The 13,500-nt window shown below is 38.9% G+C and overlaps 1 long non-coding RNA gene across 1 annotated transcript in view; it reads left to right on the top strand.

Moving 5' to 3' along the window:
• Positions 1 to 13,229, top strand: part of LOC132076687 (uncharacterized) — a 273,769-nt gene extending 260,540 nt beyond the window's left edge. The window contains exon 8 of the long non-coding RNA XR_009418958.1: positions 12,373 to 13,229. This is a non-coding gene — a long non-coding RNA (uncharacterized LOC132076687). The remainder of the gene's footprint in view (positions 1 to 12,372) is intronic.
• The last annotated feature ends 271 nt before the right edge of the window (positions 13,230 to 13,500 follow it).

Below are 13,500 nucleotides of genomic sequence, written 5' to 3'. Positions count from 1 at the left end.
CTTTTGGTACTGTCATGAGAGACCCTGTTGTGGGTGTCTGCAGCGCATTGTTCACATGAATCTTTTGGGTTGATTTTGTTTTGGGATGATGGTGTGTTTAAACTTGGGGGTTTTTTTGCATTGTTTTGTTTGTTTGTTTTTTAAATTTATTCTGTAATTGATCAAATTTTTTTCCTGGGCAGTGTGTGCTGTGTGAAGTGTTCCCCCTGGTCTTCAAAGGGCAGTGTTCCCTTGTCCCAGCCCCTGCTCCTTTTTGTTTACGATAAATTAGCAGTAGTTCCTGTGCTGGAGATGAAATTAGAAAAAACCCAACAAAAAACTACAAAAATCCCAACCCCAAGGCTTCAGTTTAAAAATGCAGGTTAATCCTCCACAGCTTTCAGAAGCATTTCTGTAGCATGCTACTAATTAAGATAAGGTTACCATTTTAAGTTATACCAGGAATGCAATTATAGCTCTTACTAAGAACTGTAGCAATCAATTTTATACAAATTATTCAGACCTGGTAAGGTAGAATGCAGTTTTAATAGGACAAGAGAACACACTGTGGTTTTATTAAATATAATATAGATTTAAATTACTGCTGAATGTTGTACTGCTGTGCATTCAGCAGGAATCCATGTATCCCTTTCTAAAATATTTTCTTAGATAGGATTAATTCAAGCACTTTTTTCTCTTCTTTTCCATGTACAGTTTCTACTGATCGATTTTGATTTTGAAAAAGAGATATTTAAATGGATCTACTGTAGAAACTGGTGTGGAGGAGTGTGTGGTATGCTTACCAAATGATAAAATGTTGACATGTACAAATGGATACAAGTTGATTTCAGATGGCAATTTATGACCTGTGTAGCTTGTAGATGTATGTATTTTCTGCAGACACTGTACACAGGGGATCAAATTCATCTCCAGTTTAGGTAAGGTAAGAAAACAGTGGGCAGGTGAGTGGGCTCCATGTCCACCCAGCCCCTAGGCACTAAACAGGCTGGGACGTTTCAATATGCTTGAATTTTGGCCAATCCTCAAAAAAAAAAAAAAAAAAAAGAAAAAGAAAAAAAAGAAGTTAGTGTGTTTGTGGAAGAACTAAACTTAGCCATTTTCACCTTTTTTGCTTATCATTAAGATATACTTGTTCCTGAGAAATCATGAAATCGTGTGCACCATAGATCTGCAAACTGTAAAAGTATGCTGTTGTGGAAGGATTTCACAGTGTTGTGCAAGCAATACAGTGGTTTCATCTCAGCACCTTGTCCTTCTGCTCTGTTTTTCCAAGCAGAGAATGATTGTCCTTTACGTTTTCCTGAAACATTTTCATCTTTAACTCAATCACTTCTTATCTTGCTCTGGTAACCTCTTTTTTTTTTTTTTTTTTTTTTTTGTAGCTGTGCAAACTTGTGTTCCTTGAGTTGTGCTCATGTTTTACAGATTCATACATTCGTAAAGGTGGACAGCATTAAACTGCAGTTAATCTTGAGTGCCTGTGTGGACTTAATCAATAATTTTAAAGTTCAAACATTAAAACAATGATTGTTTCTCAAGTGTGCTTAAAACCTTGGCAAATTCAGAAGAAAGCTTTATCTAAAAGGAAGCAGAACACATGAAATGTGGGTGAATTCATACTCCACCAGCCTTAATTCTCTGATGTAACAACTTAGTGATCTGTGAATAGAATTGTCTGTAAATAAAGATTAGAGGAAAAGTATTTATACGAATGTATTAGATTATTTCTTGTTTTACCTTTTCTCAAAGAGATATTAAGATGGTTGTTTTTCTAATTTGGATGTCTTTTGTAAAAGAATTTTCTTCCTTGGATTTGTCACTTTTTTTTTCTGTAATGTGTGCTAGAATTTTTTTCAGTGAGAACTGTAGTCTTCTGCAGGGTAGGAAATTAAAACCTCTAACTTCTTCCTCCAGCAGTTTTGCATGAGGCTGTCCATTTCAAAATAGCAATGTCTAATTAATTCTTTGCTAAAATCTTCAGCATGTTGGCCAAGAAGAAACATATTCAGATGTCTGTGTTCATTTGAGTCACGGTACTGTGCTTCCCAGAGCCCTTGATATCTACAATTTTTTATTATCTTAGCTCTACTTACCAGCTTCACTGATCTGGAGCTAAGGCATTACTTCACTTCATGTTAGCATGGATGATGCAGCTATTACTCCTTAATTTTGGGGATAGTTTTCCTTTCAAATGCAACCATAATCCAGGGGAACAAAAATTACTTTTCAATCAGAAATCTTGTTAGGTTTCAAAGAAAGAAAAGAAAACAGTTGTCTTTGTGGTTTTTCATTTCATTTTTTACCAGCATGCATCACTCAGGATTAACCTGAGTGGGGATTAAGCATCATATCCTTCTCCTCCTCTGGAGAGGGGGGTATGTGGTATTGATGCTCTTTTTATGAGGAAAACCTTTCTTTTCATTTTGCTAGCACGGGAAACTGGGACAGGGAAGTAGAGCCCTTTGGGGCTGAAAAGGTGTCTCTGCTCAAGCAAAGGCCACTGAAACAGCACAGGTAAAAATCTGTGGTAGCTGCATCCATTTATATCAATATGTGTGTACACAAGATAAGTTTGACAATTAGTGATTGCAGCTTATGGCCAGACTCTGTGACAGAAGTACCCATTTTAATTTTAATTTGGTTATCCTAATGAAAGGAATTGGTGTTAGGGGACCATGGTCCAGCTGAGAGCTGCTCTGTAGGATGGCCTGGTGCAGGCACAGCAAATGCCAACACGTCTCTCATTCTCCCCATTTGTTTAAAAATAGCAGGGGTTTGGTTTTGTTTTCTTTTCAGGATGGGTTGTTTTTGTTGTTTGTGGAGGTTTTTTGTTGGTTTGGTTTAGGCTGGTTTTGGGTTTTAAGTGCTTTAAAAATGTAATTCTAGAAAAGAAAAGAATGTATCATTGTTACTAATTTTGAGACTAGTCTGTCTCCTGTCTGACTGGTAACTCTGTCAAGAATTTAATGTTTGGAAAACATTATCATGTTGCAGGCAAAAGCCCTTTCATGTTCAAGAAGTTGAAAAAAGGTAATTTTTTTCTCACAAAAAGAAATTTGGTTTGCATACAGTACATCAGCATCTTTGCAGTCACTCTCAGGATAAATGAAAAGGCTGTAGCATTACACATGTTTTGATACCATATGTGAAATTCAAATCCATTCAAGTCTGAAAAAGTTTTTTGTTGATTTAAGGAGGGCAAAGGCAGCAGGTTAATTGATATGCTTGGTTGGAGAAGTACATCCAGAAATAGGTGTCCTTTTAATTTAGGTAATGAGTGAAAGTAGTTGGATTAAGAAGGCATAGTTTACTGGAAAAAAAAATACCCCTGCTTTCATGGAGATGATCCTCTGTAGGTTGATGGCAGAAAGATGTAGATTAGAATTCATGCCAATTAGACAATCATTGACACTAGAAATGAATAAAGCAAAGGATACACTAAGGTGCTTTATGTTGTTTTCATTTCATTCTTAGTCTTGTTCAGGCTTATCCAGAGAAAGTTCATTGGCGGTGGTCATAGACCTTGTTAGTGCAACTGTAAGCTTACAGGTGAAAATTATTTTGGCGTGCACAGAAGTAAAAGAATTTGTGTTTACAGAAGGAATTTCTCTCTGCTAAATTGGAGGAGGGGGGTAGGCCTTCGTTAGCCATAAAATATATATGGGCTGATAGCATGGGTGGGTGTCAACTTCATTTATTGTTAAACTTAACAGTAAACTGTTAGGTTGGTTAAAATGTCTTCCACAAGATCTCTAACTATTTAACATTTTAAGTACTTAAAAATATCAGTGTTTGCTGGGTCCAAGTCTGATGAATAGTAAGATTTTCTAGTTTGGAATAATGTTTTCATAGATCATGCTTCACTGCCAACTGGCTTTGTTTTGAGATATTTTGAAATGCTTGAATGCTTGGAAGCATAGGATGGGATGCTAATGATGAGCAAAAACAAATATTCCAGAGCTGGATCTCATAATGGTTGGAGTCAGAGGGAGTGACTCAACTTTTAAATGGCAATTGAGTGCAGAGACATTTTCAAATGATTTCTTGGGTTGGATGTAAGACCAGGAAGCATTCAACCTGTTGGCCATAATTATTTTTAATGCTCTTTAAAGTTTTTCCACAATTTGTATACAGTTAAACATGTCTCCAGTCACAAATTAATAACATGCATATGAGGCTTTTATGTTGTTCAGTCAGAATAACATCTGTAGTCCTGACTCAGGAAAGGGTCTTTCCCAGCAAATACTAGGAAAGTATGTGCTTCTGTCATACTGAAGGCAGTAGAACGCAAACAGGAACTTATTACATGAGTCTAAATAGGTCTAATTTTAGGACTTTTGAATAAATATGCTTTTCTTCAATTTATTCCTAGGACTGTCTTCATTTCTGATAATAATCAGGCTTCTCACCTTCTTTCCTGAGCTCTGCTGTCCTTTGCTTTTAATTTTTTTTCCCATTGTTCTGCCAGGAGGCTGTAGTTCTGTCATGAATACTGCTTGCTTAGTACAGTAGCAGATGAGGTGGGTTGCAAACATTTGTAGAAGTAATCAAAATATTAAGGTTTATAAGTCAACTGAAATATGCCTCCAGTTACTTCTGTGTCTCAAATGATGCCCTAAATTATACCATTTATGATATTGCAAGCAAAGTGAAGTTAGGATAACCTTTATAACGTTTTGGGCACAAATATTAAATGTGATAAGCACCAGCAGTGAAATTGTTCCTCAGTAATGTGGACATTTGTTCAGCCTCCACCTGTTTACAGTATTCAGTTTGGAATGCACTAATTTGTATTAACAATTTCTACACACTTCAGTTGTGGTTGTAAGTACTCATCTGCAGAACTTCAGCTTGGGGGCCTGGAAATGAAAATAAGCATACAAAACTTGTGAATTATTAGGTATTGTTATAAACCTCACACAAGGACAGAAGGGGGTAAATTATGTCCAATAAAATAATATTTAGAAGTTCAGATGTGAAACAAAAAGAAATTACAACGTTAGCAAATTCGAGTTCAAACTAAGGAGAAGCAAAAAGCAACAACCTGATGAGCAAAATACACAGCTATAAATTCTGGCAACAATTCTTGTAAGTGGTAATATTTTACAATGAAAATATCAATAGAAATGTTATGGTTTGAGGCGGACTCTTTTTAGAAATGTCTAATATTATTTTAATCTACATTTTTAAAATGAGGTAAAATAAAACCAAGTAGAGATGGGAATGAGGCTTGACGGAGTCAAAAGTAACTTAGAAAGTGAGGAGGAGGAAATGTTAATATTAAGTGATGTTACTGGCTCTTATCTCAAACCATTTCAGCCAGATACACATTTCACTTACAATAGGTGTGTATTGTATGTATAAGTATATATGAAAACACACATATAATATACAGAATTTATATATTTATATAGGTATATGTATTAAAAATGGTAAGTGAGGTTATATTTGCATGTATTCATTTTACTGCCCAAATAGCTGAGTGACGAGAGCATCAGCCAAGGTTTAAATGTGTCGTTATTCTCACTTCAATGTTATGCTTTTGGTTTCTGGAAGCAGTCTGTTGCACTTGCAGTTTGGTCCTTGACCTTCTATCACTTTTGGAGATGTGCCATACAATCTTTGTTTACAGTAACAAGCATGGAAAAACTGACTTCCTGACTGTAATGCTGAAGTCTAAGTTGAAACCACTCACAGGTGAAAAAACATAGCTCTTCCACTTTGAACTTGTAACGTGTTTGATGTAAAATACCCACCTAAAACTGGGCAGCCAAGGAAAGGAAGCCAGTCTTTTGCCCAAGACCAAATATTAACTGCCTTGTCTGCAGTTTTGCTAAAGATTTGGTTGTAATGTTTTCTGTGTGTTTTTCCTTGAGGAGCATAGAATTTAAAATTACCCTCACCCTTCCCCTTCCTCCAAAACTGGCTAATAAATTTTTATATAGGTATGATATTAATTGGCTGAGCAGGTCATGGACTTGCAGCTATTGTATGTACAGCTCTTATCTCCATGTAACCTCTTCATCACACAGCTTTCTCACAGGCAGGTGAAACGCATTAGGGTTTGTGGGTTGGTTTGTATGCATCACAGAATCATTGACTAGGTTAGGTTGGAAGGGATCTTAAAGGGATCATCTCTTTCCAACCCTCTGTGCCATGGACAAGGATGCTTTCTGCTAGACTGGGTCATTCAAAGCTGCATCCAGCCTTGCCTAGGGCACCTTCAGGGATGAGGCATCCACAGCTTCTCTGGCCAGCTTGTTCCAGTGCCTCACCATCCTCACAGTGAAGGACTGATAGAATACACAACTTCCTCCTTTCCTGAAATTTGCATCACTTCTTCTAGTGTTCTGTGTTCATTATCCCAATACTAATGACTACGAGACTTAAAAAGATTAGGGTAGTGGCATGAGGAACTTTTGTGTTCAGACAACATTCTCTTCTTGAAGGGCTGGTTTAACTAAAGAACCAACAGTGGAGTTCTGGAGTCAAAATCAAAGTCGTGATGCAGAATGAATGCAAATCTAAAGGAAGATGTATGACACAGTTCAGTGGTCATGTTTTTGGTAATGTAGCTTAACTGATGTGTTTTGTAACAATTAAATATTCCAGAATTATGTCACAGTGGTGTTATTTTGGACTTTCAAGAAAATAAAAGGGAATTATAAGATCACTGAAAATTCAATGACAAGTGAGGTAGTGGAACATTCCTATTTTACTACAAGCTGTACATTTTAACACATGCTTCCATGTACTTTTTTCAAATGTTATTTTATTTTTATATCTTTAAAATAATTAGAGTTCTCTAAATTAACATATGTCCCAACATGTTTTACGCTGGCATATACATTATGCCAGTTGCTTTTGAACTGTGAGAAGAGTTTGTCCCCAGGACTAATTTACCTGTTGGAAACAGTTTTTAGTAAGTTTAAAGAAAAAGAATTAATGTTAGGAAACTTTACAAATGCAGAGGAACTTGTATGTTTTTCAGTGTCATTTATAATTTGGTTGCATTTGAATCAGTATATCACATTTTGATCAGTTAATTGTCCTATTTCTGCTCCCATCCCGGACTGCTGCTGCAGTGTTCTTTCTCACACAGTTTGCAGACTTTCAACAGGACAAGCCTTAAGTTACGTAGACTCAGTCTTTTAAAGTATGTAGGCATTTTCCAGCATACAACAATCAAACATAGGTGAATATAGAGAATACACATCACTCAAATTTTAAAGATAGCATTTGTATTCACACTGGAAACAGGTTCTCAGATATGATTAAAGAGCTGGCCAATACAAGCATGTGTGGCCAGAGCTGAAATACCTGAAACTTTGAGAGGGTAATTGCAACAAACTGTCCATCACACATCCATAGAAAATTGAATTAATTTGGGAAATTTTTCTAAGAGTAGTATTGAATAGTCATTGAATTCAAATAAATTGTTCTGGTTTCAGATGACTGCAAGAGAAAAGTGCAGAACTGTGGTGCTTTACCAGTTTCTTGTCATGAACATGTTTGTGCTGAAAATAGAGAATCACCGTTTCCCTGTTTTTTTCACTTTCTTTCATTTAAATGGTTGAGGCAGATTCCAGTGTATTTTACTGAAAATTTTACTGAGAAGGTGGAATCATGGTTGTTTTTTAACTGTTTAGAAAATGGAAGTGTTTCTTTTTTTATGAGGAGGTAGTTAGATCTCCTTTCCAGACACCCTACAGTTCAGCAAGGAGATAGTTTTGTAAAAACCCATCAAGTAGCAAAGTAGCTGTGGTCACACAAAACTCCTCAAAAGATAGCTTACCTTACTGAAGAGGTACAATGTAGATAAATGGCTTTTGAGACTTGAGCTCTCAGATGACATTGATCTAAGTGTCTCTAAGCTGTGGCAGTGTGTGTCTAGCCATACCCTGTGGTCACTAAACCTCTGCTGGTATTTTGTGTGATGTGTAGGGCTCTTCATGCCCTGGCCAGTAGCCAGTATGGCTCAGGGGTTAGACCCATGTGAAGCTCTGTGGTTTTTGCTCACTGACTTTTGTTTGTTTTGATTTGAGTCCATAAGGTTTGCACGCTTGAGGTTCACTTTGAGGTTTCAAGTTCAGTGAAACGTCAAGTTTTGCCTGGCTTTTGGGTTGAAACCTCAAGCAAGCCTAACGATAATTCTTTCTACATCTGCAGATTACAGAGAGAAAGGTCATTTAAAATTGAACCCCAAAGCCTGATTCTTGCTGAGAACCATAAAATATTCAACTGGACTGTTCCTTGCAATTATATGTTTCCATCAAATTAGCAACTCCACATTTTACTGATATATACTCAAATGTGTTATTGGCATTCTACTCTAATTGAAAACATAGCATTTCTCCAAGTTTCTGTTATTTTTCGTTCCTGCTTCCTAGGTGGCACTGTTTAGTGCTACTCAGGGGTGGCAGCTTTTGAGTATAATAAAGAAAAACTTAAATTTATGGTTGGTTCTGTTTTTTTCTGCTCAGTCTCTGCAGTGTCTGTGCTGTGCTGAATCAAGGTGAAGTTCTGCCTCCTTTGACTTCAGGAAGTAAGACCCAAAGTGGCGCTCCTCCCAAAAGGAAAAGCTGACACCTTAAATGTTTCATTTTCCAAAACCAAAGTTTTGTTTTCAGTGACGTTCAAAACATCACACTTGCAGGGATCCATGTTTCATTGGAGCACTGTACCAAGCAGAAAATTAACCATATAAAGAAGTATTTGTTTTAACAGCATCTGAAAATTACTACATGAAATTCAGTAGCCTTTAAGCTCTCATGAAGTGAGATTATTTTGGGCTCTCTGTATATTGTTCTGATTCCTCATGTTCATCTAGTGTCTACTCAGCTGCTGAGTCTTTGCTCTGAAGCCTGTCCCCTGTGGACAGTTACATCAAATCTAACATAGCTCATGTATCCCTAAGGCAGCACAAAGCTGCACTAATATGGAGCAGGATCTGTGATCAAATGTTTGAGAAGCAATCCTGGGAAAATTTTTATTGATGACTTGTCAAGGCAGCATCCAAAACAATCCCAGTTCTTTCCATGTGTTTCAGCCCAAAAGCTTTCATGTCAACACAGACAGTAATGATCTCAACCCAAAATTCTTACCTGTACCTTCAGCTGTTTGGACAACTTCCAAGTTCTCCGTTCTCTGGAGGGGAGGAAATATGCTCTGGAGCTAAACTGAGAAGGTCACATTAGACAGGTAATTTAGAGCCTGCTACTGAATTACTTTGAGAGCTAACAACATCTAACAGAGTAAAGTACCTATGTTAGAGATTTGAAGGGGGAAGAAAAGTTGTTACCCATGCTTATTGGGGAGTTTATCTGAAGTATAAGAATTAGAGTTGCAAGTACTGTGTGCATAAGTCAGTCTCTCACATAAAGCCTTTCTTTTGCATTTCTGAGGGAATTGTGATTGGTCTTTCTCTTTGCAATTCTTGCCTCTTCCTCTTCCTCACTCTTCATTGACATCTAACATGACTGTGCATCCCTGGATCTTCCTTAAAGTTACATACATTGTGTGCTTGCATAGGTGGTTTTTCACAAGGTTGTGCATATATATTTGTAGATACTCTAGGGCCCATTTTCCATGTCTGATTGAAAAAAATATGTCTTGTTTATTCTGAATAAATCCACATCCTCCATGTTGGTTCAGCCCTGATTCTGGCTTCTGAGTGTAGTTTGGGTTTCATATGCAGGGGATCTTTGGGTTTTCTCCTGTTTCTTATGGGTAACATGTGGTAGAACACTGGAATTGTTATCAGGATGTTCACTAGCATTTTAGTGCTTTGGTTAATAGCTGAAATGGAAGCATCTGGAGATAAAATGATAATCATGTGGTAACAATTTGGAGGTGCTACTAATTTGAGCTGAACTTGGTTAAATTAATATGAAAAGTCCCTTCATCCCTTGGCACCCTCCCTGTGCTTTCAGTGGCAGATCTAGGAAAATGTATGCGATTCAGTAGTGCAGTAGGTGAAGGCTGCCTATATAAGAAATGCAGGATTAACATTTATTTTCTGCCTTTAGTTTCCCAGGGAAGGAGGTCAGCACTGCAAGAGGTTATAGAATCTCCACCTCAGAGTTTTCAGGATGAAGTTGCCTCTGACCTGATTTAGTGTTGATGATATCCAGGGATTTCACTGAGTTACCTCCAGATGACCCTTCCAACATATCCCTAAGTCAGAACAGATAAATGAGCTACTGGTATCAAGTAGGAAAGACCATTGACTCACAGAGTTACAAACTGCTGCATCTCTGTCTTAGAAACTAAAGAGAATAGACTAGAAGCCATTCAGAGCCATGCTGTTATAATTGTTATACGTTAAAAACAATGGGATTGGTGTCCAGGACAGCTCCTTTCATCTTGTAATCCAAAGTCCTGAAGATACATATATTGCTGGTCTCAGTTCCTGCCTCAGTAATGTTTATATTTTGGACTGAAAAAGTAATCCATAATCTGGATTCACCATATTAGCTGACATAGCATCTGAAATACAGTATTAAATTGAAAAGCTACAGTCAGAGTTTGGGTATACCTCTACTGTTTTCCATCAAAGATTTACCAGTGCTGAAATTATTAACCCCACGAGTGAAAATGCCCTCAGATGACTGTGGTGATTTTGTAATTTCTGTACATGCAGTCCCGCGCCTCTCCTAAACACTAGCAACATTGTTGAGGCTGAATGCTACTCCTGAATTTTACATGGAATTTAGGCAATCCCTAGGTGCAGCCCATTGCAAACCCTCTTTCTGAGAGGAGCCAATGAGAACAAGCTACAACTGCCTTGTGCAAATTTTTGCAATCTGCTATTGCGTGAACAGTTGGTAAGGTTGAAATCAGCACAAAAGAGCACTTGGGTTTTGCTCCGATTGCGCTTTCCTGTGTAAGGGTTAAGCATGTCTCTTCTGGGGGAATTCTGTGCTTCATCACCATTATGTAACTTCAGAGATTGAAATGGGATCCTGTGCCAAGCAGCTGTGTGGATTCACGGCAGCTCTCTTCCTGTATTTCCCCGACACCGTGTACAGTTTCAGTGGTAACAGCCAGGGAGCGCAGCGTTGCGAGGTGGTGCCCAGCTTTTGCAAACAAAGGGGATGGAAGAATCTGTGCCACCTGCTCTGTCACTTGAACAAATGTTAGGCATAACACAAACTACAAACCACAAACTGTTTGTTGGATGATACCTTTGTGATCAGCAATTCCATCGATCATCAAGGTCAGCTTCTCTGCTTTTGTTTCTCGAGCGAAACCAGTCCCTCGGTTCCATGCTCCTACAGGCAAGATGGTAAAGCAGCCAAGGATGTTAACTGCTTGGTGCCCTGGCAGTAAACAGCAGTGCAGAGCTGCACGCTCTCATTCGGCAGCTGGACAGAGGTGTCCAGATGTTTCTGCATTAAACAGGGTGGCACAACACCTCTGCAGGAATTGGCAGGCAGGAATGTTTTCTTCTTGGCTTCGACTGAAAGCTTTTGAGTCGGCAATGTGAGGAAAATGTTGCCACCACCCGCAAACCAGAGAGAGCTTTGTTGTGTCCATACATGAAAAAGAGGAAAAAACTCTCCTGCTCATTTTTTTTTTCCTGATTATTTTGTGGACAGTGAATTTACTAAAATTACAGGTTAAGGAAACGGTGAATGCCTCTGTGTTTCTTGCTGTAGTCGCTAATTGAGTGTGGGGCTGATTGGGAAAAGGAGTAGTCTTGGCAAACGGCTTATTAGTCTGAAATAAATTATTCAGAATGCAGGTTTGGATACAGATTGCAGGGAACAATAATGGAGATGGTTTTCTGAGTCTGTTCATGTTAGGGAGGCATGGAGTATGCTTTTCAGGAATTCACTTAAGTGCAATCAGTTTAGAATAATGTAGCCTGGAAGTAATATTGCTGCCATCCAGCTAGTGTCTGTGGAACAGCATTCTCTTGCCTTCTGAAACATTGGCATTGAAGATGGATAGATATGGAGATATTTCTATTTTGAGCTGCTGCCTTTTTAAATTTTTTAATTTTTTTTAAAGGAAAATTCATTCTCACCACTAGAGAGGGGCATGTTTTGGTTGAGATATTCCCCCCCCCCCTCCGAGTGAAATACTGGACCACATCAGCATCCGATTTGGGTGCGTCATGTGGTTTCTCATGTGATGCTGGTCGCACTGCGCTTTGGAGAGTGAGCCTTTGTGACTCCGCACTCTTGGACAGTAGCATCCAGCAACATAGGATACTTTGGGGAGGGAAAGGAAAAGAGACAGCCTCCCAGAAATGCCCGAAAGCCCAGAAAAATAAAGTTACGACAATTTGTTATAGTTATTGTTTCTTCTTAACTGTTTTGGCTTTTATTTTTAATTCTGGGTCTTCCCTTCTCTCCGTTCCTGCAGGCAGAAAGCTGCACCGTTTGGAAGAAGCAAGGCAGTCCTTCCTCACAGCTACGATGCTGCACCACTTTCGACAGAACCTGCTTTTCCCTCCATTTACCTGGGCGGCTGCTGCTCTTCCTGCTGCTGCTGGGGCTGCTGCAGTCCTGCTGCCTGCACTTCACCCTGGCTTGGCTGGCTCGAAACTCTCTCGTCTGCACATTGCTAAGGAAGAAGAGCGATGGAGCCGCGGATTTTTTTTTATTGGTTCTGGAAGCCAAGGGTTGCAATATGTGATGATTTTGGGGTTTTCTGTGGCAGGGTGGAGGGAGGAGAAAGCAAGGGTGTTAATCTAGGATAGGGTGGGTGAACGCTTAAAGAAATATTATGTAAAGTAATCCAGTGCTCGACAAGGGCATCAGCAACAAGAATCCAGCCTCTGCTGCTCCAGAGGATTAACATGGGGAAGTCACAGCGCTGCAGTCGGGTTTCACCTCAGTGTTGTGCTGGAGATGGATAAATAAGGTATCGGTTGCATCTGCCTGTTAAGGCAAAGCCAAGGGAGAAGGAGAGAGTGAGCGAATGCAAATGCGAAGGAAGAAGGAACACTCTGTGCCGTTTGTCTGATTCTGTGGATTCTCACTGCAGAGAGGATGGCTTGATTAACAAAGCAATGTATGGACGGAGGGACTGTAAATTGTAGCTTGAGCATTCCTGGTGCTGACAGGGAGTGAACTGATGAGTTAGGTGGCTGCAGGAGTATCCCCAGGGAAAACAGCAGCCTCCCACTCTGTGTGTATAATCTGTGTATGTACGTGCTTTTGTGTGTGTGTGAACATGTATAGAAATGAAAGAAAGACATTTCTGACCAATTTACAGAGGACGTTTGTGAGTTTGCTGGGTCAGACTTCATTGCAGCTTGTATTTTCAGCTCTAGCTCTACACCCATTTCCTGACTGAGGTGGCACTTTGTGAAAACAGATGGTAGGCAGTATTCTTTTAAGAAATGTGAAAGCAGATCCTTTCCGCTTAACACCTTGAAGCACTGAGTCTTCTGCACTGTGCTGAGAGAAACCGTGGGGTTTCATTTTCTCCATCTTAAAATCTCTATAAACACAGCTGTATTCAGTATGGTGAAAAATTCTATACTGT

This window comes from Ammospiza nelsoni, chromosome 1 (genome assembly GCF_027579445.1).
Source record: "Ammospiza nelsoni isolate bAmmNel1 chromosome 1, bAmmNel1.pri, whole genome shotgun sequence".
Classification (NCBI taxonomy): domain Eukaryota; kingdom Metazoa; phylum Chordata; class Aves; order Passeriformes; family Passerellidae; genus Ammospiza; species Ammospiza nelsoni.
Note: the sequence above shows the minus strand (reverse complement) of the source record. Positions and strands in the feature narration are given on the sequence as shown.